The sequence below is a fragment of the Bos indicus x Bos taurus genome, chromosome 22 (assembly GCF_003369695.1).
Source record: "Bos indicus x Bos taurus breed Angus x Brahman F1 hybrid chromosome 22, Bos_hybrid_MaternalHap_v2.0, whole genome shotgun sequence".
Taxonomy (NCBI): domain Eukaryota; kingdom Metazoa; phylum Chordata; class Mammalia; order Artiodactyla; family Bovidae; genus Bos; species Bos indicus x Bos taurus.
The window spans coordinates 35,549,015-35,574,591 of NC_040097.1; the positions used below are offsets into that span (position 1 = coordinate 35,549,015).

The 25,577-nt window shown below is 34.9% G+C and overlaps 1 protein-coding gene across 2 annotated transcripts in view; it reads left to right on the top strand.

The window, feature by feature from the left end:
- The first annotated feature begins 7,466 nt into the window (after positions 1 to 7,466).
- Positions 7,467 to 25,577, top strand: part of CNTN6 (contactin 6) — a 322,024-nt gene continuing 303,913 nt past the window's right edge. The window contains exon 1 of one of the 2 annotated variants that reach the window (XM_027523249.1): positions 7,467 to 7,995. The gene's annotated coding sequence lies outside the window, so the exon portion shown is untranslated. The remainder of the gene's footprint in view (positions 7,996 to 25,577) is intronic. The other variant, XM_027523250.1, reaches the window with a different exon arrangement.

Below are 25,577 nucleotides of genomic sequence, written 5' to 3' on the forward strand. Positions count from 1 at the left end.
GTTTATGTGCTGTGACCTCTTCATTGTGTCTAGGAAATAGGATACTATCATAATTATTATGCGTAGAAAATATCTCAATCTTCAGGGTTAAAAAGATTAGACTAGAAGAGGAGCTGCATTAATGAAATACATTTATTTTCACTGGGCCTAAGCAATTTACCCTATAATTTAGAAAGATCATAGTGGGCCTCATGGTAAATAATACTCCTAAAATAGTGAGCCTTGCAGAGCAATTGGTGCTCATTAAAATTCAGTGTTGGAAGCAGCAGGTGGCGGGCAGTTCCATGGAACAATTTCTCAGTGTCCTATGCCTGAAGCAAAACAATTTATGTCACAAGATACTAGGTGCTACCTACTCCCTGTTGTAAGTTATCATTGTGTAAAACTTCTTCTATATTTATATGAATATATTCAAGAGATTTGAACTGAATTATTGGAATATAGTTCTGCTAAAATATACTGTTTCTTACTATGTTGTAGAAGAAAAATATATTCATTTCCCTATTCTCCTTTTGAAAAGCAATACATTTGCAGGCAAAAGGGTATTCCTTTTTTTTTTTATTCCCAGAGGGAAGTGCATTTCTGAGTATCTGGGAAATATACATATGTAGTATAAAGTGAAAAAACAATTTTGTGTTGGAGTAAGAGACTAAGAAAACTGTTGTACTTCCTTCAATGTGCTTTTCCTGACAGAAAGTAAATGTGATATGTGTACTGAATTTCCCTCCATGGCACTCCAATTCCTACCTCTCCCTCACCAAAATGGAAAAGAAAAAAATACGGTCTACATTTCTTGGAATGATTTAACACTTCTATCCTTTTCAAAGCACAATGAAGAGCTGAGCCAAATATTTAGATTTGTAGTATCTTTATGAAAAATAAGCAGTTCTATAAATAATATAGGGCTTAACCATCTAGTTAATTGTCAAAGTCTATGCAGTTATAGCTTAAATGATTGTGTTCAAGAGAAACTTCTATGTCTTTAAGAGTGAAATACACATAAAATTATAGCAGATATTTTATCTTTCATTAGATATGCCATTGTGTACAGCAAAGAGCTTGTGGCAGAGAGGTTCAGAAGACACATGTTAAGGGTAATGGTTGTTGCTGATGCTAAATCGCTTCAGTCATGTCCGACTCTGTGCGACCCCATAGACGGCAGCCCACCAGGCTCCCCCGTCCCTGGGATTCTCCAGGCAAGAACACTGCAGTGGGTTGCCATTTCCTTCTCCAATGCATGAAAGTAAAAAGTGAAAGTTAAGTCACTCAGTCATGTCCGACTCTTCACGACCCCATGGACTGCAGCCCACCAGGCTCCTCTGTCCATGGAATTTTCCAGGCAAGAGCACTGGACTAAGGTGCCATTGCCTTCTCCTAAGGGTAATGGACCTGAGTTCAAATCCCTGTTTGACCTTTTACAGCTTGTATGATCTTGGCATGGTATTTAATCTTTTCAAATCTCTTTGCCAGTAAAGCAAAGGTGATAAAAACTACATCACGGGGTCATTGTAAGGGTTAGGCAAGACTTTAGAGTTAGTGTCTGACCCAGAGGAAGCCCCTAGGAAGTTATACAAAAGTTTTACATTTTGATAATATTAGGAGAAATGTCTATCATGGGCAGGGGAAAATATCTTATTAAATATATATATTTCTAAACAAAAGTTATTTAGAACAGTTGCACATGCCAAAGTATCTGAATAAAAAATAAAGGAAACGAGCAAAACAGTAATATCAAGATGACAACACCTCTATGTTTGTTTATCTTATATCTTTAAATAATTGCATTAGTTCAATAATCTTTCCTTTAGAGAAAGAAAATCTCTCCTTTAGAGAAAGAATGTCATTAGATGTTTTTTCATAATAAAGCAATTGAATACAAGTTAAGGGCTTCTCTGATGGTTCAGCAGGTAAAGAATCTGCCTGCAATACAGGGGACACAAGAGAAGCAGCTTTGATCCCTGGGTTGGAAAGATCTTCTGTAGGAGGAAATAGCAAGCCACTCTAGTATGCTTGCCTGGAGGATCCCATGGACAGAGGAGCCTGGCGGGATAGAATTCAAAGGGTCGCAAAGAATCGGACACACCGAGCAACTGAGTAGACACACACACACATGAACATACACAAGTTATAGTTAATAGGCATGCTTTTCCTGGAAAAGGAAGAAATAGATCAAAATGTGTGGTGCCTGAAGCTTATAAAATTTGGGGGACACACTTAAAGAATTGGCAGGTGAGGGGACCATATGTATTGGACTGGAAAACGTTAGGAAGATGGACAGTTTCTTTTTTGCCTTTAGTATCAAGAGAGCAGGAGACCTGGGTTAGATCTCTGGGTTGGGAAGATCCCCTGGAGAAGGGAATGGCAACCCACTCCAGTATTGCCTGGAGAATTCCGTGGACAGAAGAGCCTGGCTGGCTACACTCCATGGGGTCGCACAGTTGGATATGACTGAGCAACTAACACTTTTATTTTCACTTTCAAAAAGAGAGCAGAGGAAATAGCAGTCATGAATGAGGAATTCTCCTTGGGGCTGTGAGGCGGAAAAAAGTCATGCTCCACAGTTCCCTGAAGTTGATTTCACTGCTGAAGGAATTCTGTGGCAGACCTGAGAGAGGTGTTACACCTCAGCCTGTGCCTAATGGGGGTCCTGTTGAATGATATTGTCCCACTGCATTGGGTAGAACCTGAACTGTTGGTCTCAATGTCTCCCAGACCACGTGGGCATGCGCCAAATACCTGTGCATATACATACTCCCGTCCCCATGCCTCAGCAAAAAATGATAGAATAAAGAAAGAGATTCCAATAGGAATGCTAGATACCACGTTAAATGCAGTGTACTAGGCTACCCTATCAAAAAGCAGAGTCACATTGGATTAAAAAATCCAACTGCATGATGATTATGAGAAAGTTCAAACAAAGTGGCAAAAAATTGTGTTAATGTGCAATATATACAGGAAAATGCAAACTAGAAAATGGGGATGCCAAACAGAATTCAGATGCAAGAGATGTAAACAATTTAAAAGGATTCCTAACAATGCTATATCATAAAGATGCAATCATATACATATAGATATATGTATACACTTAGAGAGATGCAATTCACGGTATACATAGGCAGTAAGATAAATAGATACTGTATATACTACATATCTCACTGTAATGAGATACTAATAATATGTATATATACGTATACCCACACACATATATATGTATATTTATATAACATTTAGCCACTAAGCAATTCAACAGCAGAATATGCAGTGCAAAATCTTGAAAAATAAGGATTATTTGATTTAAAAAATATTTGTGGGGAAAATTTCATATGCTTTTCATAGAATTTGACATGCCAAGAGGACAAAATATAAAAAGGAATATAAAATTCTGAGTAATAAAATCAACGTTAATACTGAATTCTAATACCAGACTGCCTGGGTTTGATTCCCCCTTATCATCTCCTAACTAGATGCTCTAAGACAATTTAGATTACCTCTAGGTGCTTCAGTTTCCTTGTCTGCTACATGTGGAAAATGATAACACTAATCAGGTTATTGTGAAGATTAAATAAATAATATAAAACATTTATATAAACACATTAAATTGACACAGATTGAAAAAGAATTGAAACTACTAACATAAGAGAAATTGGAGAGGACGATTTTCATAGCCCACTAAATTCAGTAATTCTGACAATAGCAAAAATGATAATATTTGGTTTGAATGATAGGCTTGTCAATATTTATTTTTTCAAAACTTTAAGAAAAGCTACTATGTAACATAATCATCATTTAATTTATTATATCTCAACTTTGTAAGAAACTTTACATAAAATGAAACATACTCACTTATAGAGTATGAAAGCATCTGTCAAATGTGCATATCTTGGTAACTTCAGTCACAACCAAAACCAATATTTTCATCACTTGAAAAATTCCCTGATGCACAATTGCAATTAATCTCTCTCCACCTCAGCCTAAAGCAAACATTCTTTGTTTTCTGTCACTATCAAATTGCTTTGGCTTTCCTTCAATATCTTTCTTAATAGCATACCATTTTCTAGATTAATCTAAGTAATAACTATTAGCAAATTTTGTCTTTTTAGTTCTAACATGTATTACATTTGTGAAAGTAGCACAATGTTTTAATCCATTAATCTTCTGATAAACATTTGTGTGGTTTCCAACTTTTGCCTATTAGAAATAATTGCTCTGAATCTTCATTGCACACCTTTGTGTGGACATATGCTTTTTTTTTTCTTTTGAGAAAATACACAGGAGTAGAGTTTCTTGGTAATAGTATTTTAAGAAACGGCCAAATTGTTTTTCAAAGTAGTTTTAACTCTTTAAACTCTTAGCAACCCAGGTGTAAGAATTTCAGTTGACTCACATCCTCAAAAACGCTTTGGTATTTTCACTGTTCTGCATTTTAGCCTTTCTAATTGGTGAAAAGTGAAAGTGAAAGTCGCTCAGTCGTGTCTGACTCTCTGTGACCCCATGTACTATTCAGTCTGTGGAATTCTCCAGGCCAGAATACTGGAGTATTCTAGAGGATCTTCCCAACCCAAGAATATAATTGGGGTCTCCTGCATTGCAGGCAGATTCTTCACCAGCTGAGCTACCAGGGAAGCCCTCTGTACTGGTATTTCACTATCATTTTAATTTGCATTTTCCTGATGAATAATGATGCTGAGCACCTTTTTTTATGTGCTTAAAGGTTATCCACATATCTTTGGTGAAATGTCTGTTTATATATTTTTAAATTGTTTTAGTTGGCGTTCTTCTTATTATTGAGTTCTTGAAATTAAAATTCAATTTCCTTAATGATATCTTTCAAAGGTCATTTTCCATTTTGATGAAGGCCAATATTTTATTTTTCTCCATGTTTTGTGTTATCACATTTAAATGTGTATGTATGTGTGTCCTAAGAAATATTTTCCTACCCCAACAACTTGTATATTTTCTTCTAGAAGTTACATTTACTGTTAGTTTGTGATCCACGTCAAATTTCATGTTTAGGTTTGTGATTCATTTTGTTGGTGTATGTATAGTGAGTTAAGATTAATTTATTCCAAATTCCAAAAATATCCAATTGTCTAAACACTGTTTCTTAAATATGACATTTTAATCATAATTATCTTGGAATGTTTGTCTAAAATCAATTGATTGTGTAAGTATAGTTCTATTTTTAAAAGCTCTTTTATGTTCTATTGAAGTGTTCTGCCAAAACTACACTGCCGTGATCACTTTAGGAGAGTAGTAAGTGTTAAAATCAGAAAAAACAACTTCCATTTTGCTCTTTATCATTTTGATTTTACTTTTAACAGCTATTTTCATTCTATTAAATTTAATTGTCATGACAACTGCCACAAGAAAACCAGCTGAGATTTTGATTAGAATTATTTCAAATCTAAAGACCTATTTATAGATAACTGACTTCTTAAAAATATTAAATTTTCTCATCCATGAACATGGTATATTTCTTTCTTTATTTAAGTCTTAATTTATTTCTCTCAGTACTTCACTGTAGTTTTTAGTGTACAGACCTTAGTTTAAAGCTTTGATGCCTCCATTGACTAAAGAATAAGAATATGAGAAGTGAAGTGAAAGTTGCTCAGTCATGTCTGACTCTTCGCGACTCCATGAACTGTCCATGCAATTCTCCAGGCCAGAATACTGGAGTAGGTAGCCTTTCCTTTCTCCAGGTGATCTTCCCAACCCAGGGATCAAACCCAGGTCTCCTGCATTGCAGGCGGATTCTTTACCAGCTAAGCCACAAGAATATGAGAAGATCCCAGCAAATGTATCTAAGAAGGAACAGCTAGTGAGATATGGAGCAGTAGGGAGAAAAAGCCAATTAAATTGGATTCAAGATAGAAAGTAAAAGGTTGACTTGAAGACCATGAGTATAGACAAGTCTTTCAAGGTACTTTACTGTAAGAAGAAGCAGGAAAATGACAGAAGTAGGTGGAAGACAATGTGACATCTGCAAGATTGTTGATTTTTAACCTCCATGCTGTAATGACACACAAGAGGGGGAGAACTGGTATTCTGAAGAGCGACACAAGTAGCTGGAACAATGTCTTGAATACATAAGAGAGCACATTAACTAGAGCATTAACTAGAGCACAGTGGAGGACCTGGCTTGGGTAAGGAGCATGGTTCACTCAGGGACGCAGGAGTGAAGGCAGAGTCCATGGACACAGGGGCACGTGTGTGACTGGAAGCAGTAGGAGGAACTCCTAGAGCTGTCTTCTGATTGTTACTCCCTTCTCAGGGAAATAGAAAGCAAAGCAATTAGCTATCTTTGAATATGGGGCAGAGGTATTAAAGATTTAGGTCAAAGGGCATCTTTTAAATTAAATGAAATCTTCATGGAAAAACCCACTACGTTATGACTATTTTTCTCACACATCCTCAGAAAAATTCAGCATATTGGCATTTTTATAAGTAAATAATATGTTGATTTCAAAAGAGAGATGCCTCTAAATTAAAAAAAAAGGTAGAGGTTCAGGTAAGGCAATTATCATCCCTATAAAACACTTCTTCCATTTTGCTTCTTCAAGAATTGGAAGAATAGTACAGCCCATTTTGATTAATCTAGTGTTATGAAGCATTAACTCCTCTCTTACACCTCCCAGGATGGTAGTTAGACCCCATGTAGAAATGAGGTATATGACTGACATTTTTTACAGAAGAATGTGATCACAGAAATCCATAGAATGTAGTCATAACATGCAGTCACAGAAACCTTCTGGCTTATCGGATAAAGGCAAACTGAGTCTGAAAGATACCCATATTCGATTTGTGGATTTTGTTTTCCCAGAATCCATATACTTGAAGATGTTAGAAGTGAATTTCTTTTTATTGCAACATGAAAATAAGTGCAAGCAAGTTTTTTGCTCTCATGTTGTAGCCATGTGTGTATGTGTTGGTATCTCTGCATTCAGGTGGTCTCTCTATTTTTTATTTTCATTCAACAAGCTGTTACTCCCTTCAAAACCAATGGCAAAACCCTAACATATTAAAAAGTTTCACTGAAAAGTTGGTCACAAAACACAAATAGCATTCTTTTCCTTACAGAGCTGTTTTGCAAACACATACACAGTGGCTCTTGGCCTCAAAGATTACATGTGTGTTACCTGGGAGCTGCTCAAAGATTACATGTGTGTTACCTGGGGGAGCAGCTCTACTCTTTTGGATGTCACTTTCTTTATGTGTTTACCTATCTTTTAGAAGCCTCGTGCACAAATTAAAAAAAAAAAAAAAAAAAGGTTTAGAAAGGTTTCAGTGACAGTGCATAAGATCCTTTGATTTTATTTCCCTTTTCTCTTCTCCCTAACTAGTGGCAGAAGTTACAGGCATGCTTCAGAAAGCTTACGTTTGAATACAGTATAAATCAGGGCAGACCCTTGACCGGCTTAATCTTTACTTGCAAACGACAATGCAGTGAAACCAGAGGAAGAAAAAAAAATTACTTATTTTCCTTTTGGAAGCCTAATAAGTAGTTAGCCTGACCCAGTTTTCAATAAGAAATTTTCTGATGACCCAACAGGAGTGACTATCTCTAGTCAAAAAAAAGGGGATGGTGAATTTAATCTTTCATGCCACTGGAATGGCAGCTGCTCTTAGTATTCTCTGATTCTGTGAAGGATGACAAAGATAGAGCTGGCTTTTCAATGTAGGGAGAATTTTCCTTTTGAATATTCCAAACGGGAGATTTGCACATGTGCCTCAAGAACTAATTGTCTAGGTTCCGTCAGGAATGCAGCAGTAGAGGAGCGTATTTTATGCTTAAGACCAGAGAGGAGCCACGCAGTACTCAGTGGATAAAAGGCTTGCAGTCCCAGCTGGGAAAAAGAGTCCCATTATCTCCCAGCTGCATAGACGTTCCATACGGCTTGGTTCTGCCTGGATGCACAGCATGCCTGGCTGAGAGCTTGAAACAGAGTTCTGCAGAAAAAATTGTAAAGATCCCGAGACGTTTCCCTGGTAAGATCTGTAAGTACAAAATTGTGCTGTCTGCTGCAATGAGAATATTGCTGGGCAAGCTGCAGCTTTTCTTCCTTTCAATGTCTTTGTATTAGCATAACAGGTAAAAGCTTGGGTTGGGGGAGAAGTCACTGCTTTATTTATGCTATGTTTCCATGATGCTGATGCTTAAAATGCATTTATTCCTGTGAAAGAAAATGTATTGAATCTGTATTCGGAAGAGCTTAGGATCAAACCAGGGAAAGAGACTACAGGTATATTTTTCAGTGTTGCATTAGTCTTTGCTGCAGTAAAACTAATGGGCAAGACGGGATGACAGTGCTAATTCTAGTACTTTCAGATGGCTTTATGCCCTTTCTGTACCGGCAAATGGAAGATGTGATTGCTAAATTTTTTCATCAAAGGGTAATGGGGTGGGGTTTACAGTGTCCAACGGATGGTTTAAAGGAATGTTTAGGAAAAGTTTCCTTGGGGAGGGTTTTGGTTAGGGAAGCAAAGTAAGACTGGAGGTCACATGAGCTTGCAAAATTCATCTGATATTTTGCCATTTATGTAGCTTCTAGACAATAGTTTCTGAAGTTGCCATTTATAATAGTTAAGCTTGTCAGTATTAAGGTATGTATAATACTTTATGGAAAGTTTCAAAAGTTGATGACTTGGGAACAAAACTTTTAAGAGCTCTGAGATTAGCCACATATAACCCGTTATGTTAATGGAATACTGTCAAAATTGGGAGTTTGGGGGAAAATTGGAATTCATAGTTTTGCTTCTCCAATTGTAAACTACTTATGTTTAAATAATCAGCATCCTGACTATGTCCTCTGAGAAACATTCACAGAATGACTAAATAGAAGTTATACCAAGAGGAAAAATAGGGAGAACAGTAGAATTACACAGAATCAATTCGGAAAATGAGGTATTCATAATCTTATCTACAGTGGCAATGTTTTTCAGAGATCTTTGCAAAAAAAAGAAGCCATATGTTGAATACTGAATTGCTTGTTTTGAACAATTTTCATTTGTCTGATGGGTTTGTTTATCATCTTCTTTATTCTTGTTTTTAAAAGGCTTTTCCGATTTATGTGTATTGTATTTTATGGGAAAAAAATATATTTAAGCACACTCTCCCTTACCTCTCCCTTCTCTCATACATGTAAACCTACACAAATTCACAAAACAAACAGACACATACAAAAATACTGACCTGATTTGTATAACAAACAAAAATACAGAGCTATTTCATCTTTGATGCGTCAGTGATTTTTTAAAAGCAATATCATGGCTATGCAGTCCAAAGATTATAAAAATATAAATCTGCAAACTTTTATATAAGGCCCCTTATATGAGGTTATATAAATGCATAACTTATCACATCTTATAAAAAAAAATCTCATCAACTACAGTGCATGACTTCCTTTGAGCATTTCTAGTGAAGTTCCAGAATACTTATTTTTTTTTAATTCTCCATGTAACTTTTCTTAATGACAAATTTAAATTGTCATTTAGCAAATTGTTACGTATTTGGTCCAAACTTAGTGAAGGAGGAAGGTTATGACTTTTAAGCAAATAATATTTGCTTATTATTCACTTATGTATTTATTTTAACATCATATTAGAATACAGTAGCATATAGTATATTCATTAAAAATAACTCAAACTAAACCTAAAAGTTTGAAAAAGAACTCCCAACACCCATAATAACAATTATAAATTTGAAGACTATCATTGGAGATACCCAATGCTATTCATTGAGTAAGAAAGACTTTAGTAAGAACGACTTCTTGAGACGCGGCTGGCATTGTTGGGTTCCTGTGTCGTCTTCAAAAAAAAAAAAAGAATGACTTCTTACCATATATTTATTTTTTATATTTTTACAAATAAGTATTTACATAATATGATCAATGATGATGGTAGACAGACAGATAGATAGATGACAGATAGATCCATAGACAGACATTCTGTTAAAAAGACATGATCTTACCCTACTCTGACAGAGGTATTGAATTTAACATTTGGACTAAGCAGGGAAAAAAGAAAGCTGATATAAAACTGAAAAAAAAAATTACAGGCATTCATTTCTTTCCAAGAGAAAGATTAGCTCCAGAAAAAATTGCCTGAGAGTTAAGAATAATTATAAAATTATTAATAGTTTGAAGTCATTTTTAGAATGAATGTTTAAATATTAAACTATCTCTTATAAGTCCTTGTTGTGATAAAGAAATTAGCACATGGACTTTATTTCTCTTACACATATCACCTGATTTTTAATTATAGTATCAGTTTTATATTACTGAGATTTACAGTATTTTTATCTTGGCTTAATTCCTACAGTCTTCATTTGGACTTATTTCAAGTTTGAAAAGATTCAGTCCTTACCAGTTGCTCAATTTACCATTCCTGTATTCTTTACTTTGAATCTTCATTTCTTGGGTTGCTGGAGTTCATTTTTAGCCCTCCATCAAAGAAACTGTCATAGATGCTGTATTTTCTGTGTGCTTACATAGAATGTTTCTTCCATTTGCTTTAAACATGGAAGACAAGTTATCTTTCTTGAATCAAATATATTTTTTTCCCTTCAGAGGTTTGTAACTATTTATAAACAATGCTGAGGACACTTCCTGTATTGAATGTTGCTGTCCAATAGTTTTTAGATATATTTGAAGTTTTCATCCTTGTATAGTATTTTCTTTTATTGTGATGGATGGCCACATGATTCTCATTTGTTTGGTTGTGTGTTTTTGCCAGAATATGTTCTGAAGTTGATCAGTCTTCATCAACTTGGCTTGAGGATGATGTACCGCACTGATTTGAGATTATTTCAATTTTTTATTGTTACACTATGTATTTGATGTTTTTCCCCCAGAGAATTGTGGAGATAGTTTTTATATTACTTCTTATTTTTCTTTAGGAACACCAATATGGGCATGTTGGGTCTCATGTGTCTGTCTTCAACATCTATTATATTATCCAAATTATTTTTAATTTTATACATTTTCAGTTCACTTTGTTTGATTTTCTTTTTAAAAATATATGCAGAAGATACTAACTCTATGTAAGAATAACTGTCTAAGCACTTCCTCCAAACTGGGGCTGCTTCTTCTTGAGATTGACATTTTTTATCTGCACTTCCCCTTTCTTCACCCCTTTGGTCTTCTTTTTCTTTTAAAATAGGCAGAGGTGGAGGCATAGGCAGAGTAGAGATGATAATTAAGGCACTGAACGATTTTGTATGATACTATACTGGCAGATACATATCATTATATATTTGTCATAATCTTAAGAATGTATAACAAGAATTAACCCTAATATGAACTATGAATTTTGAATGATAGTAATGCAACAGTGTAAGTTAACAATTAAACAATTGCAACAAATTGTAGAACCACATACAACTATGGTAGCATATTTTGCTTGTAGGGCAGGCTGTTCAAGTGTGTGGGGGCAGGGAATACAAGGTATCAGGTTTAGAGGCAAACTGCATCCTCCTAAAAATAAGAGAAGGAGAAGGTAATTATCACTTTATCCTGATGCACCTTCCTTTAAGTCTATTTTTTTTTTTTTTTAAGGAGTGATGAAAATGTGCTTCAGAGTCTGTTTTGGGATAATGTCTACTCACACTTTTCATTGAAGACAGGGGGGTTTTTGCTTTGTTTTCGATCCTACCATCACCACTATATTTTTCTTTCTTCTTTGTTGTTTCTGTAAAATAAAAGAGGAATAGAAATCTCTTTAATAAGCTTTAAGTAAAAATCTTTCAGTTTGGAAAAATTCTTTTAAATGGAAATTTCATTAGAAAATTAAATTATTCTCATTATTCATATTGACAAGAGCTGTTTTAGTTAAAATTAAGTTTTTGTGCACTGTGTATTCTAGTATTAAATACTTATTATAGTCAAGGCCTAACACAGAACAAACTAGAGGAAGAAAAAAAAAAAAAACAAAGTCAAGGCCATTCTTATGATCTTCTATTAGTCTTTCATGAGGGAGTCTATGGCCTACTTACTTATCTTGCAATGAATCCTAACATAATTTACAGTGAATTTGGGTCCTAGTAACATGAATCAAAATTAGCTCTCTCAAATATTTAATGGCAGTAGAGTGGATATAAAAGTGAAGCATAATCGGTTTCCAATTACATGAATAAATGAATGAAATTATTTAGATATTGATATTTTTAAAGAAGCAATAAAAGAATCATGTATTCTATGAAGTAACAAAATGAATGCTCTTACTGGTAAAATATGTTCCAATTAAGTCACATTCTCTGCATGGGTCTAAAGTGATAAGCAGGATCCTGATGGCAGGCCACTCAAGCTGAAGGGCCATCCATCACCTATATATCTGCTCTTTTCTACATCCAGCAGAGTCGCCTTGTGGTCTTAGGTGAGTTACTTAGCCTCCCTATACCTTGGTTTCCCCATCTCTAATGGAAAGAAAAATACTTCATAGTATTAGCAAGAGGATTAAATGGGTTAATATGTGAAAACACCTTGAAAGAAAGCTTTGGAATCAATAGGCACTCATTGTAGTAGTTTTTTAATCATGTTTATCTTAGTATCACTACTATAACATTTGTCTAAAAAGCTTCAGGATTGAGAAGCAATAATATAAAACAATGAAAATAATGAAATTACAATTATCATCTAATCAATTATATTGGTTATTCAGTAGAAAGTTAAATTTGGAGATGTAAATCACAGTTAGATACAAAAATGGAGGTTAAGGAGCATTGAGAGAAGCTTTAGAGATGCTGGCCCTCAGGTCCATATAGCTTAAAAACAGAAGTGATATTTCTGCATACACCAAACAATCAGACCTGATCTAGACTAAGAATTTATTTCATTTTCTGATTATAAATGCAATACACTTTTTAAAAAAGCACTTTAAGCAAAACACACACACACACACACACACACAAAGCCATAATTCCTTTCACCAAAGAAAGCCATGGCAAGATGCTTATGCATTTCTTTCCTGTTACTAAGAATTTTCCTCTATATTTAAAAAACATTAAAATTTTAATGTTCTAAAAAAGTAACACATACACCTGGAAACAACATTAATGAAATCTGAAACCACAGGAAACATTCTAGGCTAAAAAATACCTCTGTTTACCCTTCCAGTCCTACTTCCCAGAGATGATTTCAACAGTTCATTGTATTTATTGTTTACTGCCTTTTACTGATCAATTATTCTGTATACATTTTTACTGTCTTAAAAATTGGATACTCTCTTTATTGAATTTCAGTAAAAATTAATACCCTAACGTAATACAGAACTTTATATTTTCTAAAATAGCTGAAGATAATATATCTGTCCTCTCACCAACAGGATAATGACTTGTTTAAATTTTCCCCAAGATATTTTACCTAGTGTCTACCTTTCTATTTTATTTTCAGTTTATTTTTAAACTGTTTCCAGTATTTTTGTCAATGTTTACTGAGATACATGACATGTTTTTCTGACATTTATTTACTACATCTTCTAGCTACATACATGCATTTCATGGATTCATTTCCTGTATACTAAAGATCACTTGCAGGTGATTCTAGAAACAGTATTAAACTCTCTTAAAATTTATGTCTGAGAAAATTACTTATTTTTCTTATATCTACAATAATTGTATAGCTGGTTACAGAACTTGATAATGACTGATATCTGATATTTTTCTCTCAACCATTTTTGCATATTCTGTCTGATGACTTTCTGGAATATAATTTTTTGCTCATGAAAAGACTGCTCCTAGTCTAATTATGACTTTGAAGATATATGTCTTTAACTCTTGTAGATTTTAGGAAATTTTCCTTGCATCAATGTCTTTGGGTTTACCACAGTAGTGTAGGTAGGTGTGATTTTTTAAAAATATATCTCAGTTAGGACTCCACCAGCTCCTAATTCTGTTTTTTCTCAATTCTGAAAAATTCTCAGCTACTCTATATTTAATATTTCTTCCCCTCACCTCTTTATTTTTTCCTTCAGGATGCTCATTAATTATTTGATTCTTCTATTCTTCTGTGTCTTACTTTATATATTTTTATATTTTCCTTTTTTGTGTTGTATTCTTTGTGATTTCCTCAGATCTATACTTCATGTATTTATTTTTCTTTTCAGCAAAAGAAATTTTAATTCATTAACTTATTTTTGGCTGTGCTGGGTCTTCATTGCTGTGTGGGCTTTTTCTTTAGTTGTGGTGAGTAAAGGACACTCTCTAGTTATGGTGTGTGGGCTCCTCATTGCAGTGGCTTCTCTTATTGCAGAGCACAGACTCCAGGAGTGTGGGCTTCAGTAGCTGCGGCACATGGACTCAGTAGGGATCTGAGGCACACAGGCTGAGCAGTTGTGGTGCACAGGCGTAGTTGCTCCGTGGCATGTGAGATCTTCCCAACTCAGGGGTTGAACCCATGTCTCCTGCATTGGTAGGAAGATTCTTCATCACTGAACCAGCCGGGAAACACTGAGAAAGTATTTTTAGATTTCTATTATTTCTTTTTTTTTTTTTTTAATTCTCTTGGATGGCATCATCGACTCGATGGACATGGGTTTGGGTGGACTCTGGGAATTGGTGATGGACAGGGAGGCCTGGCGTGCTGCGGTTCACAGGGTTGCAATGAGTCAGACACAACTGAACGACTGAACGTTCACACTGAATTCTGTTTGTGACTAACAGTTTCTCTTCCATCCTTTAGCTCTCCAAAAATTTAACTAAGCTTATTTCAAAATTGAATTTTGTTTGACTAGTTTTAATTTTTAGAGGTGAATTATTCCATTACTGGTGTCTGCTGGACCTCCCTCATGGTGGCTCATTCATTATCTGTTTATGATTTCCTTTTAGGACAAATTCACTTTCAGCAGATGTTGCTTTCCATCTAAGAGGCCAGCATTATATGAGTTGAAGATGCTTCTCTGTAACATTGCTTCACTTTTGCCTCTAGAGTGGCTCTATAATTTCTTCCTATTTTAGATTACTTTCTGTGTTAACTTTTTGGCCTAAAATTTTACCTCATCATGCAGATGGGATAAATTTGAGCCCTACCACCAAGTGTGTCATAAACTTGGTGCTCTGGCTACCTATGAGAGAATCTTTTTCTACCAGACAAACACAGTCTTTCAAGATTCCCTATTTCATCCCGGATCCATTTTACCTTGGGTTATTTTGGCTTTACCACTTACTCACCAGTCTACATTTGAATTTTCTCTTCATTTTTGGTCCCCTGAGCATTTTTCATTGACAACTTTAGTTTTATTATATGTATGCATACATACATATATATATATATATATATGTATATACACACACCCCACTCCAGTACTCATTTTTCATTGACAACTTTAGTTTTATTATATGTATGCATATATATATATATATATATATATATATATATATATATATATACACATATATATATACACACCCCACTCCAGTACTCTTGCCTGGAAAATCCCATGGACGGAAGAGCCTGGTAGGCTGCAGTCCATGGGGTTGCTAAGAGCTGGACACGACTGAGTGACTTCACTTTCACTTTTCACTTTCATGCATTGGAGAAGGAAATGGCAACCCACTCCAGTGTGCTTGCCTGGAGAATCCCAGGGAGAGGGGAGCCTGGTGGGCTGCCGTCTATGGGGTCGCACAGAGTCGGACATGACTGAAGTGACTTAGCAGAGCATATATGTATTTGTTTTAAAGGTATATTATACTTAGAGAACATTTTATGTGCCTGTGGTAGAAATGATACCATTCTCATTATACTGCATAATATCATATACTTTCATGTTGGCTGGACTTTTCCTCATATTTTCCGTCTTTTAGAAAGTCATCAAATTTTCTGGCTTGCTTGTAGTTTTTTTCTGATACTTATTATCTCATCTATATCTTTTACTATGTTTTGGATCAATTCTATGGTATGTTAGGAATGGAGGCAAACACTCATTCCAAAATATTAATCTGAAAGTTGATTCTGAAATTTAAAAACAGATATTTTTAACAGAAATGAAAGATTATTTTCCTTAAGTTTTCAGTAATTCCTAGATGCTCACATTATCTCATAAGGAATGGATAATGCTAAAAAGAATCCGCCTGAAATGTGGGAGACCTGGGTTCAATCCCTGGGTTGGAAAGATCCCCTGGAAAAGGGCATGGCAACCCACTGCAGTATTCTTCCCTGGAGAACCCATGGACAGAGGAGCATGGTGGGCTACAGTCCATGGGGCCACAGAGTGAGACACAACTGAACAGAACTAAGCACAGCACAGAAAATTGACTGTATCCGTGTTTCCACTGGTTGCACTGACATTACTTTAACTTACTGAAATGTTTGATTCTGTCCAAAAGGACAGTTCATTCAATGAGAAAATATGCTAAGCGACACTCTAGAATTTAGTTAGAATATGTGAAAGTTTGTGTAGTCTTTGAGAGTAGTTGTTATATTAATTCTTTAAGTTTAATGATGAGCAAATTCTTAAAATGTTCAATTCAGTTCAGTTGCTCAGTTTAAAATGTAGAAGCAATTATTCAAAATGGTTTTTAGCAGAGCAATTTCTAATGACACAGTAAATCTGAGTGCTAAACAGATCATTCTTTTAGGTGAGTTCTGCTGATTGGAAGTGAAGATACTGGATTGAATGGATTTTAAAAGTTTTTTTAAAGTCTCCTTTTAAAGCAGCAAGAAGAAACTAAAATATTATGTCTTTCAAAGTTTCTAGTAATTTCTCAGTCTTGTGTATAAAAAGTCATTATGGACACTTTACTTTCAAAACTTTTATTTGCTTATTCAAAATTCAATTTATTTGGCTTCTTTTACATTTGCATGACTAACAGGGCTGTGTAAGAAACTGTATAGAGGTTTTTATAGTATCTTTACAAGTATCAGGAGTGTATTATAGTTGTTGGAATGGAGCTCTTACCCAAAGAACATAATTTTCCTCTCTGGCATCTGTCACATTCCTCCAATCAGTAAAGAGCAGCAAATGAAAGAAGTCAGAAACCAGATATGCTGCTACTTTTCTATTGACTATTATAAAAGTAAATTAAGAAATTCCTTAAAGTTTTATTGAGATGAAAAGCTTACAACTACTCAAAGATTGATGGAGGTAATTTTCCCCCAAACATGTAACATTAAGATGTTTTCTAGGCTTTTAATCTTGTTAGCAAATTCTTAGAAGTAGAAGTGAAGTCGCTCAGTCGTGTCCGACTCTTTGCGCCCGCATGGACTGTAGCCTACAAGGCTCCCCTGTCCATGGAATTTTCCAGGCAAGAGTACTGGAGTGGGTTGCCATTTCCTTCTCCAGGGGATTTTCCCCACCCAGGGATTGAACCCGGGTCTCCTGCATTGCAGGCAGATGCTTTACCATCTGAGCCACCAGGGAAGCCCCTGGTGGGCTTCTTAAACATGCCTAATTGTGAATCTGTGGTGCTCACAGATACGTTAATTCTGACATTGCCATATATATATAAATCAAAAAGTGTGTATTTAAGAGTCATATTAAAATTAAATTCTCTTAAAATAATACAGTTTTTTCAGAGATGCTAACATCATTATTTTATGCCAATGATGTCTATACAGATCGCTTCCTGTCAAGCTATAGGGAGAGCACTTTGATGGGAAAGCTCTGTCTTAGCTGACTGTACTCCAGTTTCATCTATTGTTATAAGATGTTCAGAGTGACAGAAGCAGTTTTCTTATAGAAAGAGATAATGTATTTAAAAAAAATAATAATCTATTTGTCCTGTGTGGCTCAACACAGAGAACCAGAGAGAAGTTTTCATACATTTACAAATACACGTCCATCATCTGCACAATACTTGAGACAATTTCTGTTACCATTAGTGGTTTCTTCACTTAAAAGGTAAAAGTCATTTTCCACAAAGAAACGAGGAACAACAGAAAAATAATTACATGCCACTGACGTTTCAAGACTTATAACTATATCTTTGGATGTCCTAAAGTATATTTTTAAAGAGTTTTAGCTTCTTTTCTTTCATGCCTTTATTTGTACATGATATTATTTCAATTTATCCAAAAATTCTGGTTAATCCAGATCAATCATTTAAAATAATTATAATACTGTCTACATTATAATTCAATAAAATGTACTGATAATAAAGCAATAGTAAAACGAGTTTTCAAGTTTAATTAAATAACATTTCAGAACACTAAAATGTTTCAATATTTTCTTTACAAATTATTGAAAACATGTGATGGATGAATTTACAATTATTGTCTTATAGACACAGTCACTTTGTTTTCATGGAAGTTTGGATCATATTTTAATTTTTTTATGATTTATTATGGTTTTGCTCTCCCCAGTGTCTAAGTTCCTAAAAGCCTGGGCCCTGACTTGTTCCTCTATGTATATTCACTGCCTGGTTCATTTACAATAATTTTTACTAATATGTTAATCCCACAAATACTGACTGAATTCTTACTATGTGATTGATGCTATTTCAGGTACTGGAGTACAACTATGAACAGGACAGAGAAGAGTCCTGCTATTGTGGAATTAAAATTCTAATATGTGTTTTTGAATTTGATTAAATACTCATCTCTACCTGTTGGGAGGAGTTAACATGATTAATTTTATATCTTACTTGAGAAATAAACATTAGAATTTTAATAAAATATTTAATTCCAAGATAATTTTTAAGGAAATAATAACCTTATGCAGTGAGAAACACAGAAAAAACTATATAAAAAAGAATGCATATTTGTTTGGAATAATGATTCTCCCTCTATTATCATATGTAGTGATTTATTCTAGGCTATCCAGTTGATTCATAAGTTGAATCTGAAAATTGTCGATTAACAACAAATAGCATCACATTTTATATACATGTTCACATAATTTTTTAATCACATGTCAACTTCTTTACCTGAATGTTGCTCATTTTCATCAAGTAAATGGTACTTGTGGACTCACTATGATGATGAAATATGTTCAAAATTTGCAAACTACATTAAATTCTTAAAACTTTAGTAAATTAATCTATATAGCAATGGAGGAAACTGAAAACAAACAGAATACCACTTTTTAACCCCCCCCCTTTTTTTTTACTGATGAGAATTATACATATTTATTATACAAAATTTGGAAATGCAGAAAAATATGTATTACTCATTATCCTGCATATTTTCAGTTATCTTGTATGCATGTGTATATGTGTGTATAAGATACAACATTGGGATGGATCTATGTGTTCTGTTTTTAACTGGTTTTCATTCATCAACATAGTGTGTACATTTTGAGTATCATAAATATTCTCCTAATTTGAAGGATATCCCACCACATGGGTATGCCGTAAGTTTACTCAAAACAACAAACTGTCATTAGATATTTAGCTTTTTCTATCTATTTACTACTTATAAAAATGCTGTGGTGTGTATATCCTTGTACTTGGATCTTTCACATGTCTGATGATTCCTTAAAAATAAATTTCTAGTATTATAATGTCAATGTCAAATGATATGCCAAAGTACACTATTTTGAAGATGTCACTGTGTTTACTACTAAATTGTGCTTTAGGAAGACAGTTTCCTTGGTACTTCCAGGCAGATGAATTCCCATTGCCTGCATATTTATAAACAATGCTGCTGCTGCTGCTAAGTCACCTCAGTCGTGTCCGACTCTGTGTGACCCCATAGATGGCAGCCCACCAGGCTCCCCTGTCCCTGGGATTCTCCAGGCAAGCACACTGGAGTGGGTTGCCATTTCCTTCTCCAGTGCATGAAAGTGAAAAGTGAAAGTGAAGTCGCTCAGTCGGGTCCAACTCTTAGCGGCCCCATGGACTGCAGCCTACCAGGCTCCTCCGTCCATGCGATTTTCCAGGCAAGAGTACTGGAGTGGGGTGCCATACATGTTATTAATTGTAAATGCTCTCTATTCAGTGGCAAAGCCACCACACAAATAAATTTTATTTCAATATTTCTCTAACTCACCTCTTTTCATAAATGCAGGCAAATATTTCATGGTGTTTGACCCAGTTGTATCTATGCCTATTGTTAAGGTCAGCCTATATTCTTGGTCAATTTTTTCCATTGGGATTTTTTTTTCCTATGCTCTAGAAATTCATCATACAAGGAAATAACTCTGAATTTTCATACATATACTTCAAGCTTTTTTCAAAGTTTATAATATGTTTGCCTCATTTCATTTTAAGTGTGAAACCTTGTAAAATGTATGAAATACTCTCTAAACCTCAGTTTCTATATGTTCACAGTGATACCTGGATTCGATTTCACAAATTTGGAGGAACTGAATTGAGTTAATGCTTCCAAATGTACCCACTCCAGTACTCTTGCCTAAAAAATCTCATGGACGGAGGAGCTTGGTAAGCTGCAGTCCATGGGGTCGCTAAGAGTTGGACACAACTGAGCTACTTCACTTTCACTTTCACTCTCATACGTGATACAAAATTATTGTTCCGTCTTATAAAATGAAATCACTATTTGACCTAGATTATTCATCAGATCACAAACAAGTCTAAATCAGTAAGTTTGAAGTCTCTTAAGGATAGGAACTATGCCTTCAACTTCTTAGTTCTAATACCTAGCACAGTATTTGCCATGTTGGGGGTGCTCAATAAATGCTTGTTTAATAAATGTAGATTCTAAATATACCAAAGAAACATAAATTCAAATACATCTGTGCTCATTCCAAGTATGCTATTAGAATGTCATCTAAATCTAATGGTGTAAAAAATAGTACATATTAAAATGATAATTAATGTTAAACTTTAATTTATATCTCTGCCCTTGGCAACCACAGTAATCCACTCCATGATGAAGCAATCGGGAAATTTAAACCATTATTACATCACTACAAACTGTGTTTGCTCTGTCTTTGGAGTTGATGTATGTCATGACTTTTATGGGGATTTGAAATAAAATGGTGACTCAAAAGTACATACAGGTAATAGGAAATAGATTTCAGGGTAAAATGTGTAATTGTAAAAACCTTTAGATTCATAAACAATTTATAAATTACAGAGAGAGAGTTATGTGTGAGGAATGTAATAATTTCTTGATCTTCAGTTATCTAAAAATATTATGAGATATATAATTTTTTTCTCTAGATGCTCGGTAGAAGAATTTCTTATTTTTCTGTTAACCTGCATTTAACTTAGTATGATTCTATCTTAATTTGGAGGAAAATAATGAAGTGTTTGGCTTTGCCAAACAGCACTTTGGGCATAGTTTTTGTGTGTGATTTAGACCCGAAAATATTCATACTCTGTTTGGTATATTGAATGAAAAAGATAAAAGCCATCAAACAAGCATGTTTTACTTCTAGTCCAGAATCATAGTATTCATAAATCAAGATATGCTGCAGTAACAAACAATCCCTAAATCATTTTTTTTTAACAAAAGCTCATTTTATTCAATGATGTATATTCAATAGATGTCAAAGCAGTCTACTTTGAATAGAGCAATATAGATACAAACAAGAAATCAAGTATTATCGTATGCCTATTACTGAATCCTCTCTTCACTTGTTTTTTGTTTGTTTTCTAGCTTTTTTCAGATATAATTGATACATTATGCAAGTTTAAGGTATATAACATCAGGTTTTGATGTATGTATACTGACAATCCTCAATGTGCAATGGCTCAACTTACAATTTTCTGACTCTATGATGTTGAGAAAGTGATATACATTCAGTAGAAATTGTACTTGGAATTATGAATTTTTATCTTTTCCTCAGGCTAATGTATGCAGTATAATCTCTCTTGATGCTGGGCAGCAGTCAGCTGCAATTCCCTGTCTGCCAGGCAATTACAAGGGTAAACAGCTGATACACAAACTACCACTCTGTATTTCTACTTTTAGTATAGTATTCAATAAATTACATGAAGTTTGTTAGGTTAGGTATATAAAATGTATTTCGACTTATATTTTCAACTTATGTTGGATTTATCAGGATGTAACCCCACTGGAAATTGAGCAAGGTCTTTATATTGCAAAACGATTACTGCAATAAGGTTAGTTAACATACTCATCACCTTACACAGTCACCTTTTTTTATGGTGAGAACTTGTGAGATCTACTCTCTTAGCAACTTTCAATTATACAATACAATTATACAATACAATACAATAAATTATGCTCACTATGCATGCATTACATTCCAAGAACTTATTCATTTTATATCTGGAAGTTTGTACCCTTGGACTACCTTTACCTGCTTCCCGCATATTTACTTACCTCAGGCAACTACCAGTCTGTTCTGTTTCTATGGATTTGGTTTTTCTAGATTCTACATGTAAGTAAGATTATATAGTATTTGTCTTCCTCTCTCTGGCTCAGTTTGCTTAGCATAATGCCCTCAAAGTTCATCCATGTTGTCATAAATTGGAGGATTTCTTTCTTTTTTTATGGATAAAAAATATGCTAGATGCGGTGTGTGCATGCTCAGTCATGTCTGATTCTGAGACTACATGGACTGTAGCTCACCAGGCTCCTCTGTCCATGAGATTCTCCAGGCCCAGGGATCACATTTGCATTTCTGGCATCTCCTGCATTGATAAGTGGATTCTTTACCATTAGTGCCACCAGTTCAGTTAGGTTCAGTTGCTCAGTTGTGTCCGACTCTTTCTGACCCACTAGCACCACCATTCACATCCAAAACAGGGTCCATAGAGTCACAAAGAGTCACACACAGCTCAAGTGACTTAGCACACACACATATCCTCAAGACAATGATTTCATTTCTTTCAGATATATACCCAGAATGACTGCCTGGATCATATAGAAGCTCTGTTTTTAATTTTTTGAGAAACCTCCATACTGTTCTCAATAATGATTGTGAGTGAGTGAAGTCGCTCAGTTGTGTCCGACTCTCTGTGACCCCATGGACTGTAGCCTACCAGGCTCCCCTGTCCATGGGATTTTCCAGGCAATAGTACTGGAGTGGATTGCCATTTCCTTCTCCAGGAATAATGATTGTAACAATGTATAATCTCACCAACAGTGCACAAGGGAAATGAAAGTAAAAGAGTCATGTCTGACTCTTTGTGACCCCATGAACCGTAGCCTGCCAGACTCCTCTGTCCATGGGGTTTTCCCAAGCAAGAATACCAGAGTGGGTAGCCATTCCCTTCTTCAGGGGATCTACCTGACCCAGGTATCAAACCCAGGCTTCCTGCATCGCAGGCAAATTATTTACCATCTGAGCCACCAGGGATGCCCACACAAGGGAAACGACCTCTAACTCGCTAAGATTTCTGTGTATCCATCTCTGAGGAAACTATCCTCCATGAGAAAACTAAGTGCTAAAATTTCACGTGAACATGTGCTTCCACAATCACTTTGCTTTCAGAAAAGAGAATTCTAGAGTCTTGCAGTTACATTTAAGTGCTTCTACCCAGAAGTGATACATATCACTTCACTGACTAAAGCAGATCACCCAGGAGAGTGAAAAAGTGAAATTGCTTATGTACCTGACAAGAGGAGGATGAGAAATATTGCTGAGTGACAGACAACACTACCCACCACTGTGAGTTTGCAAACAAAAACCATTTTACTTCACCATTTTGCTAATGAATAAATTCACTTCACTTCAGTTGTTTCAACTGGTCTCAATACCTTAGATAACTTTTTTCTTTTGTTTTATTAGAGATTCATTTTCACTCTTTGTACCTATTAAAAACTAATACCTATCAACATTTTTATCGGCTGTGCATTAAGTAGTCACCTCATTCACTGCATTTTCATTCATTGATTCATTCATCCAGTAATTATTTGTCATCAATTCTCCATATGCAAGACTCTGCTTGTAGTATTAGGGCTTGGAGAAACATTCCTTGTACTCATGAATCTTAGAGCATTTGGAGAAGATATATTTGAATTAAATTGTCACTTAAAGTAGCCCTTGTGCTAAATGCCCAGAAGAGCCCCATGGTGCTATAAGAAGATGATATGACAAAATAGGAAAAGCCAGTGAAGACTTTCATGGGGAGTTCTGACTAGGTGCTTGATTTGTTGGATGTGAGGGAAGACGTTTATATAGAAGGAAGAGTAGATGAGGAGAGGAGGCACAGCAAGAATGAGAAACTGAAGAAGGCAAGCTTCAGATCCAGAGGGACCAGAGGTCCAGGTGCCAGAAGAGGCTAGAGAAGTAGATGAGAACCTGACCTAGGGTTTTACATGTTAAGGCTTTGGATTTTCTTCCTTAGAAGATAGAGGAGCTATTGAGGATTATTAATGAAATAATACCACCAGACTTGGGCATTGAAGTTATTTTCAGTACCACGTGGGAAACTTTCTCTTTCACTATTCAAATATTTAGCATCAGGACAATACAGAAATTTTTAAAAAATGGCATAGGCAACAGAGAAATTAACCACCTATTCAGAGTTTCCTCTCCTTTGATGACGAAGCAAAATCTGTTTTACACTTCACAAACCCTAAAATTTTGTTGTTTGTTCCTTATGTTGACTTTTCCATGCAACAGTCATTTGAAACGTTTGGGGGAAAAAAGTAAAAGAACAGTTTACTAATTTTTAAAGTATAAGTAAGTCCAAAGTGGAAAGTATATAAAATATTAATACAGAAAACTAAAATAAAAAATAATATATTCTTCTAAAAAATACTCCTAAATATTTCCCTAAATTTTTATGTTTTAAGGATAACAAGATTTCTTATATATCCATTCTAAGCTAAAATTGTATTCAAAATATACAGAGATATAAAATGTCACCAATAACCACATCACTTCCTGTATATATGTACCCACACTCCCCTTAAGAAATGATGTTTGTATAATAGGCTCCAGTTTCATCCACCTCATTAGAACTGATTCAAATGTATTCTTTTTAATGGCTGAGTAATACTCCATTGTGTATATGTACCACAGCTGGAGCCTATTATACAGAGTGAAGTAAGCCAGAAGGAAAAACACCAATACAGTATACTAACGCATATATATGGAATTTAGAAAGATGGTAACGAAAAAAAAAAAAAAAAAACCCAGACTCCTTGTCATCTCCTTTCACTACCTTGCAAACTGTTATACTTGCAATGATTTCTTTTTTTTTTAATTAAAAAAAAAAATTTGGCTGCCCTGTCTTAAAAAAAAAAAAAAAAGAAATGATGTTTGTTTCTTTCCCTTTAATTCTGTTCTGGACTCAAAACTTGTCTGCACCAAAAGTGGAAGTGAAACTATGCCAATTCTTGGTCCCTAAGGGGCCATGCAGTTTCTAGTAATACTGTGATTTTCTTAGAACCTAAATACCATGTATTAAGTTCTTGTATCTGTGAAAGGAAGAGGTCTACTGAGTCCCTGTAGACACACCACACAAAGAGAGAGGCTGCTTGGAGGAAACGCAGGCTAGTCAGGTTGGAGTCTGTACCAAGCAGGAAAGAAGGTTTCTTGGATCTTCTAGTCCATTTGCGATATGATAGAGCCAAGGAACTATCCAGTGAACTCATAAGGTTTTGAGAAACAATAAATTGTTGTTTTAACTACCAATTTTTGAGGTGGTTTGTTAGCGTTCAAGAATTGAAACAGGCAAAATTACTTGGTTAGTTTTTAAAAGAAAAAGTGCTATGAAGTGCCTCCAAGTCCCATTTTGCACATTCAGTTCAGTTCCGTTCAGTTGC